This window comes from Herpailurus yagouaroundi, unplaced genomic scaffold (genome assembly GCF_014898765.1).
Source record: "Herpailurus yagouaroundi ecotype Mexico unplaced genomic scaffold, PumYag 142, whole genome shotgun sequence".
Taxonomy (NCBI): domain Eukaryota; kingdom Metazoa; phylum Chordata; class Mammalia; order Carnivora; family Felidae; genus Herpailurus; species Herpailurus yagouaroundi.
Window position 1 is genome coordinate 40,642,162 of NW_024412397.1, and position 10,543 is coordinate 40,652,704.

A 10,543-nucleotide genomic window follows, 5' to 3' on the forward strand; every position below is an offset into this window, starting at 1 on the left:
AAAGCCCTGGCTCTCCAGAGATCTTGTTTATTCAGCTCATCTCTGCTCCTTTTCTTCATGCAACATTTCTAGTGAGAAATGCCGCTGCCCGCCCCCCACCCTGCCGCCCCCCACCTCCAGGCTCTTCCAGAATAGTTGTGGTAACTTATACTTTCCTTGCAAATGGACTCAGGCCACCAACATCCCAATTCAGGACACATGGTATTCATATAGTTTGGCAGGAAGATCTTTACTTGTCTCACAAGTACTTCTTAAAAGCAATTCAGACTATTAAAACCAGCTGAGATAGGGTGCCATATTAAATGTATTTGTTTATTTTCCAACATGATTGGCCATGTTAATCCAACTCACAGGAAAGAAAAAAAATGAAAGGAAAAGAAAGAACTTTAAAACCAAAGGCCCTTGGGGCTACATGTCCGATGAGAAAATATAATTCAAGTCTCTGACTAAACCATTCATAGGCTGGTCATCATATCCTTTAAATCCTTAGAATATTTACTACCTATACATACATTCATATAGCATCCATCGTATATTTTATTATATTGATGGTGTTATATGACATACTTATGCCTTGTTTTAATTAATCTCCTTGGTGTAGAAAGGACAATGCCTGAAATATTGTGTTTCCCCACAGTGTTTTGCCCACAGTTGTGCTCAATAAATGGGAAGAGGTTGATTTTTGAGGTATTAGAATCTGTGGAGTAGTAAAGTCATTTCTGACTCCGAAATTTTATGGTCATAATCTTGAAAATGTAAGTTGTACATGATTTTCTCAAGGACAATTCTGACTGCTTTCACTGTGACAAACTCCACGATGGCCTCTGTTTGTAAGTGTGGGCGAGCTAATTGCCTTTGTCATATTAACCATGTTTCCTCTATTTAATGACTGTGAAAGCCAGAATTTTAATGAAAAAACCCTTGTTCAGTTGCATTAAACCCTTACTTTTATAAAAATCTTTGCCCCGGTACACAAATAAGATAGTGCTGGTGCAATTCTGGCCTCTGTTCAGAAAACATTCACAAATATTGCTTCTTAGGGGATCTCTTCACAAATTATGAGGATGAATAGGTAATAATTCTCTTGGTATACCAGAGAGCATCTCCAGTATTATGCTGTCAGTTTTTTTCCTCATTTATTTCTTTTGGGATGGACAAAGCTCTGTGATGTGCCCTATAAAGAATATATATATAACTATGATGCAAGATATATGTGCAATAAAGACACATAAATAAGGTGATGTGAGAGTTCCTGGAAGGAAGAGTTTATGTCCAACTAGGGGTATCAGGGAAGGACAGGGCAGAGGGAATATATAAAGTCAGTCCAAAGAACAGGTAGAAAATAAATTGAATTTTTTTCTTCGATTAATGCTTGTGAGGTAACTCTTGAAAATATGGTAAATAACAACTAATTTAGTTTCATATGGAAAACTGCTAGATGAAATATATTATAATCCTCTCCAGAGTAGAGTACTGAATGGTGGCATAAATTATAAAGAAAATGAAAAAGTGTGAGGGCAAGGACTTTTAATGTTTACATAGAATGAAGTAATCCACAGTATCCAAGACGCTCACTGTGGCAACTAACAAAAAATGAATCAGTTAATTTTTTAAAATATTTTGTGAGGCATCATAGAACACTAAAAGCAATTAAGACTAAATGAACTAAAGTTCCAAAGAGGGGAACAGTGTCCTAAAGTGAGCTGATGATGACCAGTAAATTTTTTCCCTGGGACATTTTCAAGTCCTGGACACAGGTTGATCAACCTTGGCCCAGGCAGAGAATCCGCTGTGGGAAAGAGAAACAAGCAAGCTTTTAGCTGTCATACAGAACTGAAGTGACAAAATGAAAACTTTTATCACTAAAGCACAACCCTAACCCTAAATGCACAACCAGTTTTCCTTGACAGGAAATGTTTGGAGTTCAGGAGAATAGGGAACTAGGCCAAAAACTTCTAGAAGACAGGAAAAAGTTTCCACAATCTCACAGTGCTTAGGAATTAAAGATTTGCTAGGTAAAGAGAACTGTCTAAAATATATGACTCCTCATTCCCTTAAGACATTTGTGAATTTTAAAGGTATACGAGTCAAGAAGATTAAAAAATAAAGCCGAAAGCCACTGGAAGAAAGAACTGAATCTTCATCAGACTTCAGACTGAGGATACAAAGACCAGACTCTCAGCCAAGAGTTTGGGAGACACTGCCCTAGGAACAGGAACTAAAGGTAGACTAAGAAATCCTGAAGTGGAGGGTGCCTGGTGGCTCAGTTGGTTGAGCATCCAACTTCAGCTCAGGTCATGATCTCCTGGTTCGTGAGTTCAAATCCCACACTGGGCTCTGTGTTGACAGCTCAGAGCCTGGAGCCTGCTTCGGATTCTGTGTCTTCCTCTCTCTGCCCCAACCTCCCTCCCTCCCTCTCTCTCTCTCAAAAATCAGTACACATTAAAAAAAATCCTGAAATGAGCCCCAGCCAACCTCAATTCCTGAATGAATTGAGACAATCACCTCCTCACTTTGTCTGCACAAAATAGTTCAGAGGAAACGTTTCCTAATGGAAAATAAAGTTATATGGAGCCACTACAGTTCTTTTATACAAAAAAGCAATATTAAGTCAAAAATTACCATACAGGAGAAAAAGTACAAGACCATATAATCTATAATCAATAGAACAAAAAAGACAAAAAGAGAATACAAATAAATGCACTATTGATCCAGATTTTTGAGTTACCAAACTAATAACTTTGATCAATATATTAAAGAAAATGTAGGAAAATGTAGACAATATAAATGAAAGGATGGAAAATTCACCAAAATATTAGAATCTGTATTTTAAAAGAATCAAATAGCTAGTCTAAAACTAAAAAGAAAAAAAGATACAGTATCTTAAATTAACCCAATGAATGGAGTTAATTAGATAATTTTCTAATTAGCAATTTAGATATAGCAGAATACAAGATTGGTAAACTGAAAGATTAATAGAAAATATCCAAATGGGGGTGCCTGGATGGGTCAATCAGTTGAGCATCTGACTCTTGATTTCGGCTCAGGTCATGATCTCACGGTTTGTGAGTTCGAGCCCTGCATCAGGCTCTGCACTGACGAGAACCTGCTTGAGATTCTCTCTCTCCCTCGCTTTCTGCCACTCCTCCACTCACTCTCTCTCTCAAAATAAATAAATAAACTTAAAAAAAAAAGAAAATATCCAAATGAAGCACAGAGAGAAGAAAGAAAAAAAGAATAGAAAAAAGTTTCTATATGGGTAATATACATATGTATTGATAAATATGCAGGTAACTATAAATGAATATTGACCATACAAAAAAATTGTGAATTCTTAGGAAATTTAGAATATATAGATAATTAAATTGTAAAATAAGAATAATTTGAAAGACAAAAAGGAATGGTAAATACAGTTCAAATGTTCTAAGTTTCTAGCAGTATTAGGGAAGAGATAAAAGTAATCATTTATAATAAGTCAAGGAGACATGTGGTCTCTCTGGGTTAACCATCAAAAGAATAAGAAAAAATGTAAAATAACAAATGAATAGGCGAAAAATGGTATAATGAAAATATTTAATTCAAGAAAAAGCAAGAAAGGAGAGAAAAGTGGATACAAAACAGAAGAAATAAAAAGCAAATAGTAAGATGGGAGATAAAAAATGAAATATGTCAGTAATCTCATTAAAGGTAAATGGACTAAATTTACTCTAAGTAAAAGAATATGATTGTCATAACGCTTACAAGAGATAAAATTTAAATGTAAGAATATACCAAAAGAAAGCTGGTATAGCTGTAATACCACTAAGTATAATATAAACATAAGCAGAATTTTAAAAGTTCATCAAAATGGGTAAGCCTAGCACCTCTGGGTTAGTGATATTTGCCATATTAGATAAATGGTTTTACATAGTATTAATTAATTGTAACTAATCAGTGTTTTAAGAAACAATTTTTGTACAAAAATTATTTAACATGAAAGAAAAAAGGAAAGAAAGAGACAGGAAAAAAGATAGATGATAGATAAATAGGGAGAGAGAGAAAGAGATCCTAAATATTTATTATAAGCTGTCTCAGAATTTATATCTGCAACTTAAATTTCTAACATGATATTTAGATCTTTAGACCATCCCCACAGCATTGTTTTTTTTTAAACATGGTTCCTAGTCTCCAGAAGGTCTGTACTGCCTGTTCCCCAATATCTACCCACATACAAACACAGCCCTCTCAGTAATGTTTAGGAAAAAAAGGTACCATGTGCCCCCCCAAATCCCAAAACTGAGTGTAGGGGTGGAGGGCATAAAGTAATGATGGAGACAGGATGACGTTTCCTGAGAATAAAAAGATAGAATCTTGTTCTGTACAAAGGAAATACATAAGGAAGCATTATTCATCCCAAAACAAAAACAAAAACAAACAAACAAAGAAAAGTCCTGTTTGGGGGTAAAAAGTCAAGGACTATGTCTGGTATGTATTACTTCGAATATCAGTTAGAGTCTCAGATTCAGGTTTGACTCTAAAATGCCAGGAGAAGCAGATCAAATGAATTGTGTGAGAAGTGAGTAGTTAATGGGAGAGGCAGATAGTGTTAATAAATTCCAAAGGGCTTGTTCCATCAAGAAAGATTCCTTTAATCCGCAGAAGCCGAACTCATAGGACCTCATAAGACACATTCTGTTAGTGTCAGTGTTCCACACCAATTACAGATTTCTGAAGGGCCATCAGAGCAAATCTATGCCCTTAATATGTAAGCCGGCACTGCTGTAACTAAGATTGCAATTGGACTGGGACAAATCTCTATGATCTTGATATATGAAAATCCAAATAGATGGTTTCCACAGAAATGAATAAAAACATTTCCAAATTACTTATTCAGCATTAATCCACTGCAGCTCTGCAAAGCAAATACATTTGATGAAGCTCAGTAAAGCAGCCAATGAAAAATAAACTAAAATCACCCAATAAGGTAGGGTTGTTCGCTGACAGAAAATCCATGCAGTTAAAATATGAATTTAGACAAAGTGTTATCTTTTAATTTCAAGTGTATAAATCCATCGAGTTAATAATTGGAGACATCTTAAAGATGACTGGATGCAGTTTTAACTAGATGAAAAGAGTCAAGACTGTAGCCACTGACCGTCCTATCCAGATCTAGATTCTGTTGTTGCCTAACTAGGTTGACTTGGGCCAGTTGAATTCTTCTCTCTTAGTCTTAGTTTTATCATCTGCAAAATGGGAGTAATAACATTATTTTTACGGTGATGAAGTATTGTATTCAGGACCGGCATTAGTAAGAGATAGAGATAAATTTAGGAGTCACATAACTGGGCTCAGAGCCTCAAATCAATCCTTTTCTATTACTACTCTGTTTCCATTTAGACATGTAAACTGAGCTAGAAACCTATGAAATTATCCCAGGAATCTAGACTAAAGTGATTTTTCTTCAAACGTTCTGTTGATTCAAATCTACCTCCTCTCCCACCCACTCCCCCAAAAAAGTTTGAGTTTCAGATATCTGGCATTAAATCAAATCTTCTATAATTCGAACCCATGGCATATGTAGCGGGATATTAAATGGATTTTTTTCTGGTGTTTCAAATGAAAATTTCGGCTAAATCCTCAAAACTGAAGACAGTGGGTATTTAGTACAAATACGTGTTAGTTTAGGTTCTCTAAGAAGAAAACACCAAGACAGGTGTAGACATGAAAGAGATGTATTGAGGTAAATGCCTATTAGGGAAAAGGGGAGAGCACCAATGAAGACAGGACTTGAGACTGCAGTTCAGATCTAACTTCAGGACTTCACTGCAGTCCAGTGAAGGAGCGAGGGAAGAAAGAAGGGCTGGGCAGGAAGATTCTCGGCCACAGCAAAGGTCTAAGCTTTGAGGAAGGCCAACGGGAAGTTCTGGAGCCAAAAATTACTGTAGAAAAGTTCTCCGCCTCATAGGAACAAGGCTATCTGAGCATCCCTGACACACTTGGTCATTGGCTGGAAGCAATCTGTGGGAAGTGTGGCTCTGGCATAAACTCAGTGATAGATTCAGAGTGCAGCAGCTGGGCCTGTCAGTCAAGTATGCTCCCTACAGGGGAGGATCTGAGTGGCTCATTTTTATGGCTGCTGCACCACATTTTCTATATGTGCGTGTCATATCCCCAGAGGACTTACTCAGAAGGAGGCTTAGTGATCCAGTGACTATAACCTTCAAGCACTTCTGAAAGCAAGGACTATAAATTAATTAGAGGGAGATCTTCAAAGGGAATTTGTAGGCAAGAGAGTGCTGAGGCATTTCATCTCCCCTCGGACATTCATGGAAATTGGAATCATCTGATTGAGTAGAAGCTGAGATCCCTACCTCCTACCCCAAGCTATCGTGCCTGCTGTAAAACACTGCTTCCAGAGCAGAAAGCAAGAACATCCTTGGGAGAACCCAATGCATGTCACCATTGAGATAGGGACCACAGAGAGCAACGATACCTTCCCTCAACCTTGGGAAGCCTGAAGGTAGGATTCTGGTTGAAGAACCATGACATATATGTTTTAGACACACCTTCCTCACATCAGATCGCTCTACTGAGAGACACCTTTAATACAGCCTCACAAGGGGCAAAGGAAATGCAATCGTACTGTTCATTGCCTTGCCCCTTATTTGTGAATTGAAGTAGATTATTTCATTCTCCTGAGCCTCAATTTTCTCATCTACAGATGAGAATAGCAATTTCTACTCCAAAAGTTTGTTGTCAAAATTAAATGAGGTGATGTATTTAATAGCCTGAGAAACCTCAACAAATAGTAACTCTATTCCCAAGTAAAGAAGTAAGTTTAGCACTCTGTAATCCTGGCCTATTGTACAGGTTAAGAAAACACAGATTTTGTCATTTAAATAGCACCTTTCGGGATGCCAGGGTGACTCAGTCAGTTAAGCACCCAACTGTTGGTTTTGGCTCAGGTCATGATCTCATGGTTCGTGAGTTCGAGCCCTGCGTCTGGCTCTGTGCCAGCAGCACAGAGCCTACTTGGGATTCTCTCTCTCTCTCCCTCTCTCTCTGCCCCTCCCCTGCTCGCACCCTTTCTGTCTCTCTCAAAATAAATAAATAAACTTTAAATAAATAAATAAATAAATAAATAGCACCTTTAAAGAACGTGCTGCCCTAAAAGGAATTTATGAAGACCTGGGGACTCAGTGGTATTAAAGAGAGCTAATGAACTTTCTTAAGTACTCTTATTATTTGAGGACAATATTTTAATAAGTCCCAGTGTTTTATTTTTAATGGCTGTAAATTACTTTAGAGATTGCTTGGACTTGATGATGTGACAGGGTGACCAACTGTCCCAATTTCCCTGGGATCTTTACAGTTTTACCACCGCAAGTGCATAAGCAAACCAAGACACTGGGTCAGCTCCTGGAACATTGCCTAGGATATTTTAGGTGTTCAACAAAAGTTAGCCTTTGTGTTGTCTCTGTTCGTTGAAATTTGATGTTTACAGCATCATACTGCATAATAACCCAGTACTGGAAACAGCCAAAATGTCTCACAGGAGGTAATGTTAAACAAACTGTGGTACATCCATGCCATGGAATCAACAAAGAGGAATGAACTATTGGTACATGTGACAGCCTGCATAAATCTCCACTGAATTAGGCTGAGTGAAAGAAGTTGTCTCAAAAGGTTAGGTACTATGTGAATCTATTTATAGAACCCTTTTTAAATGGCAAAATTAAAGACTAGAGAACAGAGGAGTGGTTGTCAGGGGTTAAGGAGAAGGTGGGAGAAGGAGGAGAGAGGGCAACATAACATGAGGGATCCTTGTGGTGATGAAATATTCTGTACCTCGACTATATCATTGTCAGTATCCTGGCCGTGATATTTTACTTTCAGAAGATGCTACCATTGGTGGGAAACCGGGTAAAGGATACCCAGGATACTTTACCCAGGATCTCTCTGCATTATTTCTTACAACTCTGTGTAAGTCTACAATTACCTCACCATAAAACATTTCACTGACAAAAATCTGATAGTGTAAGAAAACCAGGGTGTGAAGTTTGCCTGGAGTTGATTAGATTTCTTTTCTTACCATTCGATAGAATAAAAGTGGAAAGAAAGTTCAGGATGAGTTGTTGAAAAAGTCAGTTAAAGCTTTAAAGAAAAAAAAAAGGATAACACAAAACTATCTTAAAGATTTTATCCTAACTCAAATACACACCTACATTTATTTGATAATCTGCTGTCATGACATCACAGTCTGTTCTTTGAGTATCAGGACCTGGCAGAGCTCCGTGTGGCGGCAGGCACTCACAATGTGCTCTCTACCATCACCAGGTCACTTCATTAAAGCAAAAAAAAAAAAAAAAAGCTTAAAGAATTTGGGACATGATGGGGCACCTGAGTGGCTCAGTCAGTTGAGCGTCTCACTTTGGCTCACGTCATCATCTCACGCTTCATGGGTTCGAGCTCCGCGTGGGGCTCTGTGCTTATGGCTCAGAGCCTGGAGCCTGCTTCAGATTCTGGGTCTCCCTCTCTTTCCGCCCCTTCCCTGCTCACACTCTGTCTCTCTCTCTCTTTCTCAAAAATAAATACACATTAAAAAACATTTTTTTAAAGAATTTCAGACACGATCCAAGTACTTCACTGCTAGGCTTTCAGTTTTTTGTTGTGTTTTGTTTTTTCTTCTTTTTAAAGTGTTTTCTAGTTATGCCCCACAGAGGTCTAATTCAATAGCACTTTGAAAGCAACTCTTTGGATCTCTCCAAAGAGAGACCATACTAGCAATCCCTCCACCAACTTATTTGTTGAAAATAAGTTAGTGTTCCTATAATAAAAAATCAGTTAAACAAGTACATATTTTATAATTTTAAAAAAGTTATCAGTGTTCCCATAGTCCTCCTCAGTACCCTTCCAACCACCACAAAAAGAGGAAATTTCTGTTTGAGGCAATGTTTTTATCCCCTTTGTTTTCCCATTGCACTCAATACAATCCTGGACCACCTTTCTCCAATTTCAGGTGGTAATTGTGCTCAGGAAATATAATCTGATTTTCACATCAGTGAAAATGATGTATAACTAGAATGGGAAACATGCTACATAGGTTTTACAAAATAAGTACACTTTTATAGTACATTCTAAATCCAAATGTAAGCTGTCTGAGAGAATTCTTGCTCTGTTATCCTGATGCATATTAAACTGATAGAAAGAAACCATTAATGAAGTAACTAATCTGCAAAGGCGAAAACATATAAGTTATTTCATTTGGGGACTTAACCCAATAGTTGAATAATTGATGTTAATCCTACTTAATAGTAAGTGGGTTGCCCATGTTTTGAAAGTAGTGTTTATGATCACCTGGGACCTTCTGTCCTTCCTTGCCTGATTCAATTATGCCCCTACACAGAGGCCTTGTAACAAAATACTGTGTGTGTGTGTGTGTGTGTGTGTGTGTGTGTGTGTGTGTATACCCTGTGTGTGTGTGAACATGTGTATACCCTGAAGTAATGGAATATGTGCATGTGTATACAAAAGATTGTTGTTTGTGTGTGGGTGCATACCTGCACCTGTGGAGAAGCCTAAAGCTTTTAATTATATTCCAAACCAAGTAGACATTATAGACCACATGATGTACTGGAAAGAACACTGGAGGGGAATTTTGGAGACCATCCACAAGCCCCATCTTTGACAACCCAACTTCTACACTTGACTTTGACTTCCTGCTTTAAGCGTCAATGGCTGTACTAGCAAACTACCTGAAGAAAGTGATTTCTCAGAGGACACTGAGCAGGAAAGAGAAATCAGCTGAAAGAGAAAAAGTGTACTCAGGATGAACCCAAGGGAAAGCTGAAAGGTTTAGAATTTAATTTTTCTGGTAATGGGATAATTCTGCTCTCAAGCGAATCACTCTTCATTCCATTTTATTTTGTACATACTATCTGGAAGGAACAATTTTTAATTTCTAATTTTCTTACCATGTAATGTAGACCTTTGTGTACATCAGTAAGATATGCTTACATAAACTAGTCTGTTGCTAAATTATTTTGCTGGGGTACTTTTTATCATTCCCATTTTTAAAATATATCTCTTTGTTCAGAGCCCCCAACAAGCTGCTATGTCAAAGGGTGGGAAAGGGTGCTCAGAAAGCATGCTTCTTTCTGCCAAAGAGAAGTTTAAAACTTCTCATCCTATTTCCCCCAAGAAACTAAGAGGTAGGAAGAGCATGAAAGTGAATGTCAGGCAGAGCTGCATTGGGAAGAAAAAGGAAGGGGAAAGAGCAGGACAGAAGTAAGAAGGAGGACTAATGCAGGAAAGAGACAGAACCTGGAAGAAGAAAGTGTAAACAGAATCAGGACAAAGACCATTCTTTTGGTCATCATGACTACGAGATAAAACCAATTTCTTCCCCATTTGGGTAATCTCAACATTAACTTCCACGGTTTTGTGCAGAGCATAGCATTGTGCTCACTCATTGACAAGTGCAAGAAAGAAAAAGAGAGGGAGGGTGGGAGGGAGGGAGAAGGAAGGAAGGAAGGAAGGAAGGAAGGAAGGAAGGAAGGAAGGA